The 19,656-nt window shown below is 49.8% G+C and overlaps 1 protein-coding gene across 2 annotated transcripts in view; it reads right to left on the bottom strand.

Moving 5' to 3' along the window:
• The window catches only part of SEMA5B (semaphorin 5B), a 120,808-nt gene that overhangs the window by 85,346 nt on the left and 15,806 nt on the right, over positions 1–19,656 (bottom strand). The window lies entirely within an intron of this gene.

The following is a 19,656-nucleotide window of genomic DNA, read 5'->3' on the forward strand; positions in this document are numbered from 1 at the left end:
TGTGCACGAGCGCGCGCGCGCGTGGGTGTGCATGTGAGCAGGAGTGTGAGAGGCAGGGTGTGTGCATCTTCCTGGGGTGTCTGTCCCTCTCTCTCCTTCTGGGTTTTGAGCCTGAGGGTGCGTGGGGGGATGGGTGGTGAGAGACACAGATTCCAGAACAGGCAGGAGACACCACTCACCCCCCCTCCCGCCCCGGAGGGTGATAATGCCACCCCTCTAGCTCCCGCCGCCTCCACAGCTGCTGCTGTCAGCAGTCAGCTTCCTCTGCCGCACACTCTCGGGTAACAACTTTGGAGGAAGCAGTGTTTCACAAAAGAGTCAGCAGCGCAATCTCTCTTTTTTCTAGCCCAAGTCATTTCCTGTCCCCATTTTGGTCATCGTCCTCCCTGCTCCCATCCCAGTGCCCACTCTCCCAAAGATGGAGAGCCCAGAAACCTTCCCCATCTTCTCCCATCACAGAGCCATATCCTTCTCCTTCACCCTCCCGGGGGTCCTGGGCTAGGAAAGGAGAAGCCAGCCACTGTGGAGCTTCCCACCAGGGGAAACAGGGAAGACAGTAAGCAGGGTGCAGGCCCTGGAATAGGATGAGTGCTTTGGAGAAAAACCACCAGGTGTGCCACCCAAGGCCTAGGTCATGGGCTTGGCCATGCAAGGTGGCCACCTGGGCAGCTTGGTCTTGTGGGTAACTGCCTACGCTCGGGAGTTAGGCACAACTAGGACTTTGAAACTTATTAACTGTGTGATCTTGAGCAAACTGCTAAATCTCTGACATTCAGTGTCCCTACATGAAAACTGGGTGAATGCTGTGAGGGTTCAGTGAGATACGATGTATAAGGTGCCTCCCACATGCCTGGCCTGTATCAGGCCCCCAGGAAAGCCTGGAGCCTGGTTTTCTTCATCTGTGGAATCCTGAGATGGTTGTGGTGGTTCCTACAATGGGCAGGTGTCCAGGGGGCTGACTGGAGAAGAAGGCCTTGGCTCTAAAACACTAAGAGAAGCAGGTAGAAAGTGCAGAGCCAGCACGTAAATCTGGAAAGGAGAGGCTAAACGGAAGCATGCTGGAAAAGTGAGTCTAGCAGAGGAGGCAGAACATAAAACAGAGCAACCGTGCTGGAGAATAGGGCCCACAGGAATTGTAGGAGAGAAGCAGGCATAGTTGTTGGTGGTGGTAGAGAGAGCCGCCTGCCCAGAACGAATGTTGTTAGTCTGAGGTTTTCTAGAAAAGAATCCAGAGACTGAGGCAGAGAGTGGCTGGATGGGCACCAGCAATCAGAAGCCAAAACGGACAGGGGCACCTGGCTGACTCAGCTGGGGAGCCTGAGACCCTTGATCTCAGAGTTGCGAGTTGGAGCCACATGTTGGGCGCTGAGATTACTTAGATAAACAAACAAACAAATAAACCTTCTTAAAAAAAAAAAAGAGGACAAGCCAAAATGAACAAACTGAGACCTAAATAGAAGAGAGCCAGCTCTACTGGACTCCACCAGAAAACCCTCAATAAACTCCAAGGCCCACAGGGATGGACGATAGGGGAGCCACAACCCAAAGATCTGGGCCTGGAGACAGCTCCAGGGCTGAAGACGCCACAACTGGAGGTTGATCGTGGAGGTCTTGCTTCACACCTGAAGTGACTTTGCCTGGGTCACACATGATTTACACCCGGAAGCCCCTTTTGGCAGAGGAAAAGCTAAGAGGGGCATGGCACCCAAACTCAAGAGGTGGGCCTGACTGTTGGACAGAGAGGGGGAAATAGGAGAACTGCTAGGGTGGAGAAGTGGTGTTGGCCATGAATGCTCAGACCAGCACCTTCAAAAAGGCAGCTCAGTATCATGGAGTGATGGGGGAACCAGGGGGTTTGGGCTCCAGTCCCCATTCTTCTAGCAACTGGGCCAGGCTACTGGCCTTCTCTGGACCTCTGTATCTTCCTCTTTGAAACGAGACCAGATCTGTGGCCTTCAAACTTTCGTTTTCAGCAGCAGAATCCATTCTTTCAAATGAAATCTTATCTAGAACATCCATATCTAGATCAGATAGAAGTAGAGTTACACTGGTGGGCAGGGAGCTGGGCCCTGGGTGTTCAGCCTCTCTCAGCAACTCTCAAGGTAGCTCACAGGAAGCCCAGAGTTCCTGGAACATGAAACTACAGTCCTAGCTATCTCTGGAGTCCTTTCACCTTTCTGACACCAAGGTTTTTTATTCCCAGGGGAAGTTAAGCAGACACCAGCTAGGATGGGTACCAGCTAGAGGCCCTAGTAGGAGAGGGTCCCAAGACAGGGAACAGGCTGCCTGCCCCCCATCCCCTCAAGGAGCACCTGTTGGGGCTGCAGGCCCTGCAGGAGAGGCTACTGAAGGTGGGAGCTGTGGCTACATATGGCAGAAGGGAGGCAAGCCTGGTCCCAGGCTCCAGGGTGAAAAATGTACTACACGGAGAGGCCAGATGGATGCCCCTGCCCTTGGCACTGTGGCTCCTCCAGGAAACACTGGGCTGCTTTTCAGACCCTGGATGGTTGCAGGCTCACTCTCTCCCCAACTCAGCCAAATCATAAATCTAGCCTGCCAGGGGAGCTGGCCACCCTGACCCCAGCCCTGTGCTTCCCCCGTCTTGGACTTGCCTCATGCCAAGATGGAGATCCAGACACGAGCAGCAGAAGGAGGAACCGTGGGTGGAGCTGGGCCACATGGACTGAGGCTCCTGTCTTAGTTTGGCTTTCCAGAACTCCTTCATCCAGATTTTTCTCTTTTTGCCTTTCGCATCCTTTCCCTCTCCTGTCTCAGATTCTGCCTTGGGCTTTTACCACGCTCCCCTCACACCAGCCTCCTCAGTCAAGAGTTTCAAGTGTGACAGAAATTGGGGAGTGCCACGACACCTCGAAGCCCCAGTCTGCCTTCTCCCTTCCCCGGGCGTCTGGGAAGGAAGCTTCCTCCTGCCCTAGTCCCACTTGGGCTGTTCTCACCCAGGCAAAGGCTCCATTGCTGGAGATGCAGCCTGCCACTGGCAGCTGCCTGGATTCTCTGTCTCCCACAGGGAACACAAACAGCCTCACCAAGGGAGGGTTTTATTTCCTCCTCGGTCCACCTTTGGTTATTTCCTTCCCACTCCCTACCCCTCTCCTCTACCTACATCCCCAGGAAAGAAAAGGTTCATGAAAGGATCTCCCCTGGCTCCCTGCCCCCAGCCTTCCCTGCCTCTCTTGTCAGTGCTTTTTATTGCGAATTCAGCATGTTAATTTGTGTGGTACTTTATGGTTTGTAACCTGCTTCTTTTTTTTTTAATCCTTGTATCCCCAGCACCACGTTTCAGGTATGGAAGCCAAGGTTCAGAGAGCCTGACTCGCTAGTGATGGGGTGGAGACTCAACCTCTGAGCTCTGTGTGTTTCTTACTTTATCACGGCTCTCTTCTCCCCATGTCTATCTCTACCCTCCTCTTTTCTCCCCTTTCTTTCTGGTGTCTCATCTCAATCCTTCCTCTGCCCCCACTCCAAAAGACCTCCTCTAGACCACCTGAGGTCAGAGCAGGTAGGGACCTCGGGCCCATCTCCCCCCATCCCCTGGTTTACAGATGAGGAGACTGAGGCCACATTACCAGGCTTGGTCCCCAGGCCTCTTCTCCCTCTCCACCAGGGCACGTAGGTGCCTGCGGGAGGCCGAGAGGGGTAATGGATTTCTGAAGTCATCCTGATTTTATTACTTGAAGCATTTCTAGGGCAGGACGCAGACAAATGCTTGCTGGTGTGCTCCCTCCCTCCCTCCCTCTGCAGCAAAGACTGCATCTCGGCATAATGCTTGCACCCTATTTCACTCAGAAAGGAAAGGTCAAGGTCTCGTGTCTCTGCAGTCAAAGTCACCAGCAGTTGACTTTGAGAAGTTTATCTACTTGCTTCCTGCCTCTACTCCCAGGGCAGGAGACCCTACCCCTCCCCACACCACACAGAGGGGTTTCTCTCCTTGCTGGGTCTCCTTATTGTCTGTCTCCCTGGGACAGAAATCTTCCCCACCTCTATGGATCACCCTTTCTCATTCTCACTCCCTCACTTTAGGGCATTCCCCAGTTAGATACAAACTCAGGGGCTCTGCAAACACTGTCTGAGCACTGCCATGCCAGGGACTGCCATGCTGGGTTCGGTGGCATGTGTGGCTGTGCCCAGCTCTCAGCAACCATGCCACGGTCTGTCATGAACCACGGAGCCTGCCCGGGAGCCTTTGTACCGCAGATTGGACGCCATCACCCTCCACGCCAGCCTGATCTTTCCCACCCCCACAGCCAGCTCACAAAGCCATGTCCCAGGTGGCTGTGCAGGCCCTCAGCGTGCTCTTCGTAGGGAGGCCAGTAGAGGTGGCCTGCCAGGCACGACAAACTAGCCAGATAGGGCAGAAAGGACATGGGCTTTGGAATCAAGAACCTTGAGTTGAATCCTGATTATCACTGATTAGCAACTTAACCTTACCTTGAGTGAGTCACTGCTCTCAGCCTCCATTTTTCATCCATTAAATGGGGGAGATAAAGGTTCCAAGTTTATCTATTTCACCAGGTGTAAGAGGATTAAACAAGATGATGCAGGTGAACGTGTTCTGGAAATGGATACAAGGCACTATGCAGAGCTGCCAACATTCCGCTTTATCCACGCGGCTCCAAGCCTACCCTGAGAGGTGACTCGTTTTTGTTTTAGGACAGTGCCACCTAGCTTCCTCTATGTGTGGCTTTGTCCCTGACTCCTGGCCTCCCTGAGCCCCCAGGTAGGAGCCTGTAGTCCCATGCTCCCTCTTCCCAAGGGCTCCATTAAGTGAAAACAAAATCCAAGTCTCATCTACTCATTACTAGAAGTGGAGAGATTTACTTCTGAGGCCTTCATTATCACCTAATTGTGTTCCCACTAAAAACTCATTAATTAGCCATTCTAAAGCTGTCGGCACATTTAAATAGACTTATAGACTTACAAACTTTTAGAGTTGGAAGAGAACTTTGGCAAGTCCAACCTGTTCAACCCCTTTATGTTAGAAATGAAGAGGGTGAGGCCCAGAGAGGTCAAGTGACTCAACCAAGGTCACACAGCAGGCTAGTGATGGAATCAGGGCTAGAAACTCAAGCTGTTGAGTTCTAGCCCAGAGACCCTTCTTCCCACTCTGCTACTTTTCTAAAGGAAAGCAATGTCATGCCTCACCTTCTCTCATCTATCCTTTTCCCAAAGGAGTGATTCTAGATTGAGGCATGACCCCACCTGGAAGGAGATGTAAATGTGGAATTTTAAGTAGATATTTTTAAATGATGATATATGTACCTGAGGTGTAACATGCGGAAGGGCTTCATGCTTCCTGGGGGCGGGGGCAGCAGAGGCCCTCCCCTTCCTGGACAATAGCAGACACAGAGACTGGACCTACAGAGCTAGAGGCCGGTGCTGTGGAGGCCACCAGTGGCAAGTTAAATACAGATTCTTGGTCCCCAGCTGGATATCCTGCCTCAGAATCTCTGGCGTGGGGCCCAAGAATCTGCATTTTGAGTACCACTGCCTAATAGAGGTTCTAAAAAAAAAAGAAAACAGTAACAAACATATACAACAACTACGGAGAGAGAAGAAAAGAGAAATACCGTGGAAGTAGACTTCTAATGAAAGGCACACAGGAACAGCCCTCTGGAATGATCACATGGAGTGAGGGCAGGACTGGGAACAGAGTCAAGGAAGCACAGGTTCCCAAGGGCGGCTCAGGTCCAGGACCCTGGGTAACTGCCCATACCTGGAGCCAAGGTTCTCAGTCCCGGTGGCCACTGGCCCAGCTGTTTCTGAAGCAAGTGTCTGCCAGGAGCACAGTTTGGACCTGAGGCCAAGTGAGGAGCCCGGGAGGCCTGGGTAAGAATAGCGAATGCTTCTATGGCACTCGGTGCGCACGGGCTGTCCTAAGTCTTCGTATATATCAACATCAAATTCTACTTCAACTCCGTGGAGTGGGGGCATTGTTAGCACTCCACACTACAGTGAGGAACCAGGCTAGGAAACTAGTCACAGGGCCGTAAGTGGCAGAGCAGGGGCTCAGACCTGACTCCGCTGCACTGCCTCCTGCATCTGGAGAAGATCAGAAGCTCATCATTGAGCCTGGAGTGCACAGTGTTTCTCAATGAAGGAGCCTATGACATGTTTTGAGGGCTATGCCTCCCCTGTGCCCTGCACAGACTTAGATCCCTGGCTTCTACCACCAAATGACAATAGAGTTTCTAAGTCACCCTCACAACAAAAAGAGCCCCACACTTCAAGACCCCTGTGTGGGGGGTGGGTCCAACCTAGGAGTACCACCTGAGGTGGGAATGAAGGATGGAGTAGGGAGATGCATTGGCTCCCAGAGGCTCAGCTCCCGCTGTGGGGGGCTGTGGTGGCAAAGGAGCGGGCCGAGCCATGCAGCCATGTGAAGGGTGCCCGGGAGGAGCAGGGGGAGTTTGTATCCAAGAGCCCCTCAATGCTCAGGCTACTGGGCTGCTGCAGGAGGGATAGGCAAGGGTGATGCTGGAAGGAAGAGGGAGAGAGTGAGAAGAAACCATAAATCCAGACACCAAGGCTTGAAAGGGAAACCCCAGGTCAGTCTGAGTGTGGGATTTCCTCAACTGCCTTCCGTTGACCTCAGCATCTCCTCGTGCTCTCGCATGGTAGCACAGAGTGGCCCTGGCTCTCAGAATCTCAGAGGGCGACCGTTTCTGCAGAGGCCTGGGTAGCAGCAGGAGTATCGTAGAGAAAAAGAGAGAAACAAGTCTGAGAACCCAAGCCACTGACTTTAGAGAAGAAACCATCCCCCCACCACCATTTTTTAAAGCTTGGTTGGTGGCAGGAGAAAATTCGCAAAGAGCGCTAGCAGTCCCGAACGGGCTAGGAGAGCCCTGTGTCCTTGTTTGCGAGGAACCCCTCCATCTCATCATCAGACGTGGCATCAGAGCAGCGCACACGCGGTCCTTCAATCCTTTCTCTCATAGTATTCAAGACACCAAACCCTCAGCGTGCAACTCTGTGCTTCCCACCGCTCTCCCCTTCAGAACTCCCGGGGACTAAATGCTCAGAATGAATTTGTAATGTACTGAGGAATGCATTCAGATATTATAAACCGTGTTCACACCCACTCATCCCCTTAAAAACCCAGGCTTCGTGACTCCCAAATTCAGTCTCACAGTGAGTGGCCAGGCAAGGTACTCAGAGGCAGAGGGAGTGAGCACAGATAATCCATAAAGTAGAACTCTAAGAGGCGATGACATTCCTCAGGTATTTATTGAGTAACCCAGCCCTTTGAAAACTCTAAAATTCTACAGGATAAGGTAAACGCTAGGTGCTGTGCATCATATGAGAGCAATGTAAAACATAATCCTTGCCCTCCAGGAAACAAGGCATACACACAAAGCCATTTTCGAAATAATGTCAAAATAAGTGTTCTACACAACAATTTCTATTGATGCTCAGAAGCAAAGCAGAGATCGTTTCACCATAACCAAAGGCATAGGCATCAGAACAGGCTGTGCACCACACCATGGCAGGCATCGTTAGCAAGGCTCTGGCAGGAGAAGAGTTCAAGTGCAGGAAAACAAAAATAGGTTAGGTCCATGAGGCAATGGGGGGCGAGAAGGGAAGGGCTAGTGTGAGAGCATCATTTTGGGGTGGGGGCAGCAGAGGCCCTCGGCAGGCATGTTCAGGTAGGCAGGCATCACGGAAGGAGGGATGTGGTAGAGATAACTTTTCACTTTTCAATGAACCTCATGCACTGTGTACTGAAGGGGCCCTTCACAGCTTTGATATATACAGGGGAAGGCCTTCACTGGGCAGAAGGGAACTTCAGAGTTCCCAAATGGCTTTGTGTGGATACCCATTGTGACTTGCGCCCGGAGCAAAAAACCCGCAAGTTTCACAGTTCATTTTTAGCTGCAAAACTTAGGAGAGCAGAGGGAGGCGAACTCCAGTTTCTTTCATTGGGGAGCGCAACCCAGTTTGAAGAGTAAGTGCCAATTAGCTAGGTGAGAAGCTCAAGCTGTGAATCTTGAAGAGCTCTAAGCTGATGGCAAATTGCAATTCTTCAGGTGGCAGTGGGAGGTAGGGTCAGTGCCATCCGGAAGCCCAGACCCGCAGATGCTGATCATTACGTTATTTATGTCTCTTAGTGACCACAGGAGTACCCGTGTAGGAGAAGTCTTGTAAGAGAGACTCCTTTTGGAGCACAGGGGTTATCTGTTCTAATAGGAAGTGCTTTGGATGCCACTTCAAAATTAAATTTGTTAAGAACCAATGATAACATTAAGCTTCATGTAAATCCACTGAACTTTGGTTTTCTTCTCTGTAAAATGGGAATGATCCTGGCCCTGTTTCCTGAGATAAGGTCCAGGTGGTGTTTTGTATGCTGGAAAGCACTACAAAAAATTACCAGTGTTAAGAGTTTGTGGCGTGTCTTTAATATTCTAAAACCTTGATAGGTAAAGGGCAACAAGCTCATATAATTGCCAACAGGAAGGAGAATGCACCCCGCAGATACAGGCAGGCTGCTGAGTTTAAGTCAATTTAACAATTTTTTGAACGTCCAGTAAGTGCAGAGCACTGTGAAAAGTACTGGGGATACAAAGATGAACGAGAAGTAGTCATTAACCACCTGGAAAAACTCAGGAAGAAACAAACTCTTCAAAATCAAAACACAAAACCACACTTCTGAGAAACCAAAACAGAGTAACGAAGTACACATACGAAAGTCCCCAGGCCTCACCCAGAACCCACTCACTTTTATTTCATATATTGGATTTTTATCCATTGGTATGCTTTTAGCTATAAGTAACCCCGAACCCTACTCAATTCAAAGGAGCTTAAACCAAAGCAAGTATAATAATTCACATGAGAGGAGGTTTAGACATTCAACCCCCCACCAGCTCATGGTGCTTTCCAATTTCTCCACTACGGCAGCCTCTGTAATTCCACGTCCCTCTCTGCCATCCCCAGTCGATTTTTCCCAAAGAAGGCGACTAGAGCTGTGTCTTTTCACTTATGTCTACTTGGAGAATGACTTCCCATGGCCGTCTATTACTAGTGAGGAAGAACTTTCTCAGAGATCAGGGGAGAACCTCTCTTCAAATCCCATTAGTCAAAATTGCATCATGTGTCCATTTAGGACCCAACACTAAAGAAGGAAGACAGTGTTCCCTTAAACCAATCAGGTCACCTCCTCAGGCTGAGGTCAATCTCAAATGTCATTGCTGCCACTCAGGGAGAGGGTGTGGAATGAATAATGGCAAGTTAACCACAGATTTCCTACCCAATTACAAGGACTTTAGTTATCCATTTCCCAAAACCATATAATAAATGCAAATTGAAAGTGAAGAGACATTTGCTTTAGGCAGGTACATTATGTCTAGCAAGAAGGGACATCAGTCAGCAAGAAGTACAGCTGGAAAAACTAAAAAGCAGACACAAAAACTCAAAACCTCAGGGGGCCATTTGGTATAAGCAAATTGTCCCATAAGCCCCACTGAATTATAGCTCAATACATTAATTAAGGTTCCTAACATACCCGTGGGACATCAAGAAAAGGTTACATTTATGCTTGTGTGACTGTTTAAAAAGTCAGGGACGCATGTAATACATTTTACACAGAATCACAAACACAGTGGCTGACAATTTTTTTAAGTGTTGTTGCTTAAAAGGACAAATCTTAAGCTGGTTAGAGAACTTTGAAATTTGGAATGACCCAGCCCAGCTTCCCTGGAGAGCTGGGCTTTCGTGTTCAGACTGTAAGACTGTAAATAGGGTACAAGGCAGGCGGCGAGATGTCACGGCTGGCCTCCTCCCAGACTCCTTCGCGCTGATGGAAATTGATTGCCCCTCATCTCCTGACTAGGTGGCTGATTACCAATGCCAAACAAATAGTAGGTATTCGAATAATGGTGTTGCTCCTCTACAACAAATATTCAGACTCTCGGCCCCGCCTAGATCTATCAAATCAGAGTCTCACAGGTGTGGCCTTAAAGTTCCCCTAGAAAAATCTGATGATCAGCCAGACCAAACCTCACACTAGCTCTCTGAGAATCCAGAATGCTCTGCAAAGAGCAAAAGCCCTACAGATGAGAGAATCAGGTCTTATGAACTCTAAGAGGCCGCTTCTTTTGTACTTTCTTGTAACAGGAAGGCCAGCATGAAACGTCAGAAACAGTGAACACTCTGGGCACTCACCCCTTACAGCTCAGCTCCCCCCACCCAACAGGAAGGCCCCAATACTACCCGACACACATCACCATCAGGTAACTCTCTCTTGCTCAAGAACCACAGCCAATCCACCTCCTAGGCCCAGCTGCTCCCCTCCTCCACCCCTTCCTGCCCACAGCCTTCCCCTACCAGGCCTTGCCCCCACAGCTTGACAGCTGGTCCCTCCCCAGCCAGGAATGATATTCTTTGTTTCCCATTAAATGACACCACCACTCCACAGGTTACCTTTGTAACTGACCCCCCCCCCCACTCCATCCTGTCCCACTCTTCAAGACCTTATTTGTGTTATGTCCAGCCCCAGTCCCTGTCATTGCAACTGGCTGAGCGTGGGGGTGGAATAGGGACTCAGGACTCCGTGGTCACCAGAATGTGACTCTCAGACAACAAAGGGTGGTTGGCCTGAAAGTGATATGTGTTCTTTACCTTTTTCCAGGCAAGGGAGAGCACAATGTCCTGACCTCTAACACTCCAGCCAGGGAGATTTGGGTCCCAGGCCAGACAGAAATAACTGCAGACAAAAAACTAAAAATAGAACTACCCTACGATCCAGCAATTGCACTACTAGGTATTTACCCAAAGGATACAAAAAATACAGATTTGAAGGGGTACATGCACCCTAATGGTTATAGGAGTATTATAAACAATAGCCAAATTATGGAAAGAGCCCAAATGTCAATCAACTGATGAATGGATAAAGAAGAAGTAATGTACGTATGTGTATGTACACATATATACATACACACACAATGGAATATTACTCAGCCATCAAAAAGAATAAAATTCTCTCTCTCTCTCTCTCTCTCTCTCTCTCAAACAAAGTGGGGTGGTGCCCAGGGTTATGGGATCAAACCCCATGTCAGGCTCTGCTCTGAGTGTGAAGCCTGCTTAAGATTCTCTCTCTTTCTCTGCCCCCCTCCCTGCTCTCTCTCTCTCTCTCTCTCTCTCTCTTAAAAAAATAAAGAATGAAATCCTGCCATTTGCAACGACATGGACGGAGCTAGAATGTATTACGCTAAGCAAAATAAGTCAATCAGAGAAAGACAAGTACCATATGATTTCACTCATATGTGGAATTTAAGTAACAAAACAGATGACCATGTGGGGAGGAGGGAAAAAGAGCAGAGAGGGAAGCAAACCTAAGAAGCTCTTAACTATAGAGAACAGACTGAGTGTTGCTGGAGGGGAGGTGTGTGGGCTAGATGGGTGATGGGCATTAAGAAGGGCACTTGTGATGAGCACTGGGTGTTGTATGTAAGTGATGAATCACTAAATTCTACTCCTGAAACCAATATTGCACTGTATGTTAACTAAAATTTAAACATTTTTTAAAAAGAATGAAATATTACTTAGCAACAAATAACAATTTACCAACACATTAAAAAAAAAAAAAGTGACTGCAGACAAAGGTCACCATATCCTGTAGGCCAGCCCTCAGCTTCTTTGACACTCTGCCTCCAACTTCCCAACTCCTGTGACCTTTTGTTACCAGTCTCTGTGCAGCCAGAGATTATGGGATTGACCATTACCCGAAGGCTCTTCCAGTCCTGGCCCCACCTAGCACCACCTGTGTGACCTTGAAGATGGCCTACAACCTCTCTGAGCCTCAGTTTCCTCTTCTGGGATGGATAATGCTTGTCTTGGTTCATCTCCCCAACTCTCATGAGGCTTAAAACACACAACAAATGTGAATGGGCTCTGTCAACCAGAAAGCACTGTTCACTCATGAAGGATCACTGTCCACTGGGCTCAGAACATCTCCAGCTGGGAAAAGTGTCTCATTCATCTTTGTGTCTCCAGTGTCTGGAGCTGGCAAATGTCTCCTGAGGGATGGCTGGGGGTGGTACATGAACGGAATGAGAAGAGGGCAATAGAGGAGGATGGGAGCGCCTGACAAGCCAGGACAGTGAAAATGAAGGAAGTCAGGGAGAGAAGAAGAAATGCCCCCTCTTTCCTATCACCCTCCAGTCTCCAGGACCAACGATGTCCCCCAAATGGTGCTCCCCCATCATCGATTAGACAGGTTGCTTTTAAAAGTTACCCTAGTTCCAAATAGGAATAGAAAAAGATGTTATTAAAGCTTTTCCATGCTAATTGAAATAAAATGTCAAACACACCCAACCTTTAAAGTGAACGGAAAATCCCTTTTTGTTAATAACCCTCCACAGTGCTTGCTTGCCTTGGCTGGTGCCACGCAGAGCACTGAGATTGGGAACTGGGGGGCCTGGAAGCTTGGGGTGGGTACCTGGAGGACAAAGTCTTGCCTTAACTCCATGTTGCTTTGGTTTTCTGGAAGAAGAGGCAATCCAGAGGCTGAGGGAGCCAGGACGGCAATTGGATAATTTAAGTAAAGGGAGGAATCGTTTCTGCACACTGAGCAGCTCCAGTCCTGGGAACCCACAGGACAATTCTTACCACCACCCCATCAGCTCTGCTCCACACGTATACCCTACCACCACCACCCCCTTTCTTGGAACAGAAACACAACCCCTTAGAAGATAAAAAGCACAGCTGCTTTTCAGCACACACAATCCCTCCCACTACAATCTCTACCACATTGTCAATATTCTTGCCTCCCTTTGCATCCCCAAGCCTCAATTGTAATGGAACAATTGGGATAAGCTGTAAAGGAGAAGCCCTTCCCAACCCAGAAAAGCATGAGGAATCAGAAGGGGGTAATTTGGGGACATAAAAGAACACTCCCACAATGTTATCCTTGCCCTCTGAGCATGTGGGGCAAACTGGCAAACCAGCATGCCCTCCTGGGCACATCCCTGCCACACATACTTGCACACTTACACACACACGCGTCTTGTTCTCACCCCCTTCCGTCCTCCCCACTCAGTGTTAGAGTTGGACAGAGCCTTGCTCCTAGGAGCAGAGGGTGGGCCAGGGCTCTCCAGATAGCCCCACATCCACAGAACCTGACCCTCCTCTCGCTTTCCAGGGTAGAGCACAGGGAGCCAGGGCCGAGGGGCCTGCTTTAGCCATGCCACCCTCACTCCAGAGCTCTGTCACATCTGCTATGCACTTCTCAACTTGAAACCTTGATTCTTCCCATTATAATAGGATACCGAGTCAAGCATAAATCCCATTCCACAACCATCTAGTCCACACCGAGCAGCAGACTAGACTAAGGAAAGAGGAAGAAAATGGATAAGCCACTCTCAAAGTGTGGTTTTCCAAATGCTCTCATACAAATGTAATTTAAACTTAACTCATTAGTGAGGGATGGTAAAGTTAGCTCCAGAGAGAATTTGAGAACAGGGGTTTGTTAGTAAGTCAGGAAAGGCATGCAGAAAGGAGTTTGTGAAGCAGAAACAAAACTGGTTAATGTCCTACAGGGCAAAAAAACCCCCATAATTTTGGAGTTATCTCTTCTACTGAACAGAATCATTTGTCAAGGGTAAAGATCTGGGTTATCTTATCAACCTATATGGTAACATTTAACTTCATAAAGCCTGCCTCCCAATCAATAATACATTGAAAGTCAAGCAAAAGTACATCCCCATAGAGAATTAAATAACCTTTGGGTGGACCTGTTAGGCTACAGTACAAGGTTGCTCGGACGTGCAATCATACTTTTGCCTTGTTTCCAAGCTTTGGATGCTTGAACACCATGGTCCTTGCCCTCAGGGGGATTCCGACACCTGGCGAGGCAAGACTGTCAGACATGGCAGAGTTAAACAGTCCCTCAAGAATTACTGCTGGTTTTGTTAGGCGTGACAATAGCACAGTGTGTATGTACAATGTAAATACATCTTAACCAGTTGAGCTGGACACTGAAGTATCTATAGATAAAATTTCATGATACCTGGGATTTATTTAAAAATATGCTAGGATAGCGGCGCCTGGGTGGCTCAGTTGGTTAAGCGTCGGACTTCAGCTCAGGTCATGATCTCACAGTTCATGAGTTCGATCCCTGGGTTGGGCTCTGTGCTGACAGCTCAGAGCCTGGAGCCTGCTTTGGATTCTGTGTCTCCCTCTCCTTCTGCCCTTCCCCCACTCGTTCTCTCTCTCTGTCTCTCTCTCTCTCAAAAATAGATTTAAAAAACATTAAAAAATTTTAAATATGCTAGGATAAATAAAAGTTTGGTGGGGGATGGAATGGATAAAACAAGATGGGCAAAAATACTGATAACTGTTGAAGCAAAGTAAGGGATACATGGGAATGCACATATTGTTTAGGGATATATTCAAATTGTTGTCCTGCTAATAGTTAAGACCACACCCTATCACATTTTTTACTTTTATTATCATCTTCTCACACACTACATGATTTACTGTGTTTTTTCTCTGTCTCTCTCGATTAGAATATAAAGTCCGTAGGGACAGGGCTTCTGTTCAGAGCTCTGGCTCGCAAGCATTAGAAGGGCAATGTGCACCTGTGAGCACACAGTAGGTATTTGTGACAAGATTATTTGAGATGCTCCACCTCTCAGGGCCCAGGAGAAGGGGCCACTTGCATCAGGTGGGCTAGTCCTGGCCCTAATGGGCAGGTGGGATCAGAATGGGAGAGGAGAGCTGTTAGCAGAGCAGAAGGAGGAGGTGTGCAGGCAGGCCAGAAAGAAGCCTGGGAAGGGCAGGATTTTGAAAAGAGGTTGTTGAGAGTGTTAAAGGTGGGGGATCCCCAGGGAACGAGCACCGACAAAAGGCCACCGGACTGAATCACTAGAAGCCCACCTGAGAAAGTCACCCAGGGAAAGTGACAATGGCAATAAAAGACTAAGGTGGGAACGGGGGAAGGGACTGCACAGATGTCGAAGGCAGAGACTGCACGTTTGAAACCTGACTTACAAGAGACAAAGCAGAGGCAATCCAGCGAGCAGCCAAGCTGAGCGCAGGTCTGTGGAGAAGGGTCTGTTTGGAGATAGGACGAGAGAGGTGTCCAAGTGGCGGGTAGGATGTAGACCTACTGGACAGGGGTCTCCCCTGGGCCCTGGGTTCAGGGGCAGTGGCAGGGGGCGGAGCCTCCAGCTGGAGGGGGAGGGCCTGCAGATGCCCAGGGCTGGGAGGGGGGGGCCTCCCTGCCCCCACTGCAGGTGCGCCTTTGATGTGGTTCAGGCTGTGGGGCAGGGGAAACCCGAGCTTCCCAGTGTGAACCGCAGCATCAATGCCACCCAGTCTTGAATGGGGCCGCAGAAGATGTGGGTCCATGGGCCCGTGGCGGGGCTGGCAGGAAATCAAGGCGCAGCATTTCAGCAGGAGATGAAAGGGAGTTTGTACCCAGACTCCTACCAATGCACCCATACTCCATTCTCTCCTCTCTGGGAGGGGTTCTCAGTGTGGGGAGCAGGCTCAGAGACTTCTACTTTCTCTTCCATTCCCTCACTTCACTGAGAGGAAGAACCCACAGTGGGGTGTCCATAAGGAGAGAGGCTGTGGGCTGAGGGAAGGTCTTCCTTATCTCTGCAGGTTTCCATTACCCAAGCTTCCCCTGCGGGATGAGGGAGGGACCTGCGCATACATCAGGTAGAAATACACAGAGACAATATTTGTTCCTTCAGCCCTTGCACGTCAGGCCCTACCCCTGTGTTTAGAGATTTACCACCTCCATTCACAATTACATCCAAGTATGAGAGAGACAGACAGACAGAGAGAAAATAAGAGAGAGTACAGCTCCATACCTGCCCCACAAAGGACCCCTCCCATTGTCCCCTGCTCTATTTCCAGCTATAGAGACTCTCCAGTGACCCTGAAATTCTGCAGGGGTTCAGCACCCTACTCCTCACCCCACACTGGAGATATAAAAATCAAAGATCCTGTTTTTGAGAACATGCCCCGTCCATGTTTTGAAAGAAGAGAGAAAGAGAAGGGGAAACCAGGATGTTCTCTGACTGGCTCTCATTAACAACTCAACACGCACTGACTGAGGCTTTGGTGCCAGGCATTAGGCTGAGCAAAGGGACACAGAGACAAACAGGGCTCTCTCCCTTCCCTGGGAGATGGAGTGCACATCAGGGAGACCATCACAGGTTCTAAAGCAGTACAGGCAGCACAGAGTGCTAAGGGCAAGGCAGAAAGAGATGTCCCGGGGTTTCTCCTCCTGACTGTCCCTGAGATTCACCTGGGGCGCCCTAAAAATATATCAATGCCCAGGCTCCATCTGGACAGATGGAATCCCTCTTTGATAGTGGGGCCTGGGCTTTGGTGGTTTTAAACCACCCCCACACTCCATCCCCCACCACCCTGGTGACTGTATTGTTCTGCCTGGGAAGAAAACCGCTAAACATACATCCCTTCACAAGATGGACCCGGACAGAGGAAAACAGGGGTCAGGGCCCTAGGGAAGCATAACCAGCTCAGATTTGCTCTTCTCCACCAAAGCATGGCACGGCAAGTGCGCAGAAACAGTCCCCCCTCCTCAAACACACTCCCCCCCCCCCCCCTGGCCAGTGCCAGGACAACACAGAGCAAGAAGGCAGTGGTTTGGACTACTCCCCACCCCCCACCCCACCCGCCTTCTTTGACCTCGAAGGTGGAGAAGACCAAGAGGTTTTGCTGACCTGGAGCCCAGAAGCATCCTGTCCCTCCCCGTCCTTCTGAGTTTTATTGTTGCCTCTTTTAGGGCACTCCAGTGTGCTGGTGGAATGAAAAAGGACAGCACCCCTGCTGAGTGTCCTATGTGCCCAGGGAAGGGAGAGGCACCGCTGATAACTATGGGCGCTCTGGGTGGGCACCTTCAGGTCCAACTCCAAACAGATCTAGAAAGGAGCGGGCAAGGCTTACCCTTAAGGAACGGGGCAAGTAGCCAAGGTGGCAACTCCACTAGGTGTGGGGCAGGGAGCCCTCAGCACCCCCAGGATACCAGTGCTCGCCAGAGCCTGGCACCAGACTCCCCCAGGACACTCACACTTACAGCAGATACTATGTGGTGTGACAGGACACAGCGTGGAGTTTGGAATTGGAAACAAGGATTTGAAACTGCCTGTTAGGTTGATGCATGACTGGGACATATTCTTCCTGGAGAACTTCTTCATTTCTAAAATGAGTAGAACAGTACCAAACTCTGAATTGTTTGCTATTGGTATAAGAATTAAATGAGATAATGTACAAACCAGTTAGAACAGTGTTCGGCATAGAGTTCAGTAAAGGGAAGTGGTGGTTTCTGGGAGAAGAAAAGAAGGATATGAATGTCCTTGGCAATAGTAAAGCACTCCATTAAAACATGGGTTTTGTCAATATCCTCCTCATCATTTTGCCCGGAGCAGGAGAAGGTGAATTACCTGAGCCAGTGAGTGGAGCCAGTATGGAGCCAATGAGTGGCCCAGCCAGTTCCTAAGAATTTAGCCCTGCAGACAGGGCAGCCATGGGTGTGGGCAAGGCCAGCAGCTCAGCAGACTACAGGGGGGCTAACAGGCTTCTTGCCTCTCCCTGGAACTGTCACCTCCTGCAAGGAAAGAGCTGTGCCCTATTCACCCCTATCTCTCCAGCATCCATCACAGTCCTGGTGCATGATGGGTGCTCAAGTCAATATTCGTCATTACTGGACAGTCAGTTCAAGGTAGAACTGGAGAGGCTGATAGGGCAGGCCAAGGGGTTGAGTCTGTGAACTCAGAGAAGCTCCCTGTGTTGCCCTGTGGTGAGAGCTGTCACAGCCCAGAGGACCGAGTGGGCAACGCCAAGGCTGGCTCGATCCCGGGCACCACTGCGAGCCTCCACCCTCTCTTTCCCACCCTGGCTCTTCTCTGTCACATGTGGGCCCACACATGGGGTGTGGCATCCCTGGTTTCTCACCTCTCACTTTGAGATGTAAATCTTATCACCAGATAATGAAAACTCTAGAAGGTTGTCTCTTCAAAACCCCGAGAACAACGGTGACCTCCCCATACCTAGAGGAGCCCATCTTCCATTTATGTCCATTGTCACTCAGTGAGAAGAATGGCTCACCTCTGAAGCCAAATTCACAGACAGGCATAGCCAAAACTCTGGAACCACTACAACCTCCACATCCCAGCTCCTGCTGCCCACACTAGATGTTATCCCAGATCCTTCCAAGCCCTGTGGTTCTCCAGTTCACTGCAAACATTTTTACCCACAATGTAAACACTGTTTTGAGTTTAGAACCAGGAAGAATTTTGGCACAGTCCCATCAGAGCAAATCCAATAGGAGAAACATCATTTTCCTCAGTGCCTCGAAGGATGGATCATCCATGCACACAGGTCACCTAGCGTCTGAAGCCCAGCCTCCCTCCCACTGACCTTCACACCCTCATAAAGGGCACCAAGTTGTGTCATACCCACAATATGGGTCTTCTTAACATAGAAAGATCATCTGAGACCTGCAGTGAGTGGTCTGATTTCTATCTTCTGAGATGTGAGCCTCTCCAAACCCCCTGACCAGCTTCACCACCCCAAATCTCTATGACAGATATGGGGTATGATTTGGACTGAACATCTGCGTGTAAAGCTGTGGTTCTGTCCTGGGAGCCTATCCTCCAGTGGGCAGGCCCCAAAGCCATTGCTGAATGCACTAAAAGAGGTGTGTGCAGTAAGCCCCTCTCGTGGAGCTGCTGAGCCCCTTTCTCTTGCAAGCCTTCCCCGGCCAGGGCTGCAAGGGAACAGAGAGAGCCAGTGAGATTGAGTGTGCACTAGGGCCAGTTACCTAACTACAAGAGCCTCAGTTTTCTCATTCATAAGATGAGGGAATAACTCTTGGGACGGTCCCCTGGTAATTTAGAGAGCAGAATGCCAGGCACATGGGGCATGCAAGACATGGTCCCCCTGGTCTAGCCTCCTTGTCACACATGAGCAAGCTCAAGGGTGTGCAGGTCCAACATAGGGCACTATGGGGGGACATCTGGGATGGCAGTAGACGGAGTCTGGAGTTTTGCCCAAGAACAATGGGAATGTGAATTCTCACTGAGATGGAAGATGGGGCCTCCATAGGGCAGCAGACTCTACCTCAGACTACCCCCGCCCCCACCGCCAGCACATACACGCACACACAGCCTGTGACTCAGGGCCAAGGCTTCCACACTGGAGGTTCAGAAAGTGCGTAGGACATTGGCTCTTGGCAGAGGTACAGGCCTGGGAGTGGTCACTAGAGGGCTTAGGATGGCATTGAGGTAGCTGCCCCAGTGAGGTCACAGGAGAGGGACAACCTGGGGAAGGGAGACCATGGCTATGCTATGGAAGAGTAGGATGGCTTCCCATAAAGCTTCCTATCACCTCCTCAGGACACAGAATAGCCCAGAGAAACCCAGAGCCCCGGGTTTCCCAGCAGCGACAGCACTTAAGAACAACATTACAGCAGAAAACACGGCGTATCCCAATCTTTGGATTCTGCATCCCAGATCTACAGGAGACTGCTACTGGGAGAGGCGACCAGCTACTGGAAGAGGCCCATTGTCAGGTGGAAAGAGCACTTGTTCTGGGTTTACTGTGACCTGGGTTCAAATCCTTCCTTTACTTCACCTTTATATGCAATGTTAGGTAAGTTTCTTAGCCTTG

The sequence above is a fragment of the Panthera pardus genome, unplaced genomic scaffold (genome assembly GCF_024362965.1).
Source record: "Panthera pardus isolate Hobbes unplaced genomic scaffold, ASM2436296v1 HiC_scaffold_16, whole genome shotgun sequence".
Taxonomy (NCBI): domain Eukaryota; kingdom Metazoa; phylum Chordata; class Mammalia; order Carnivora; family Felidae; genus Panthera; species Panthera pardus.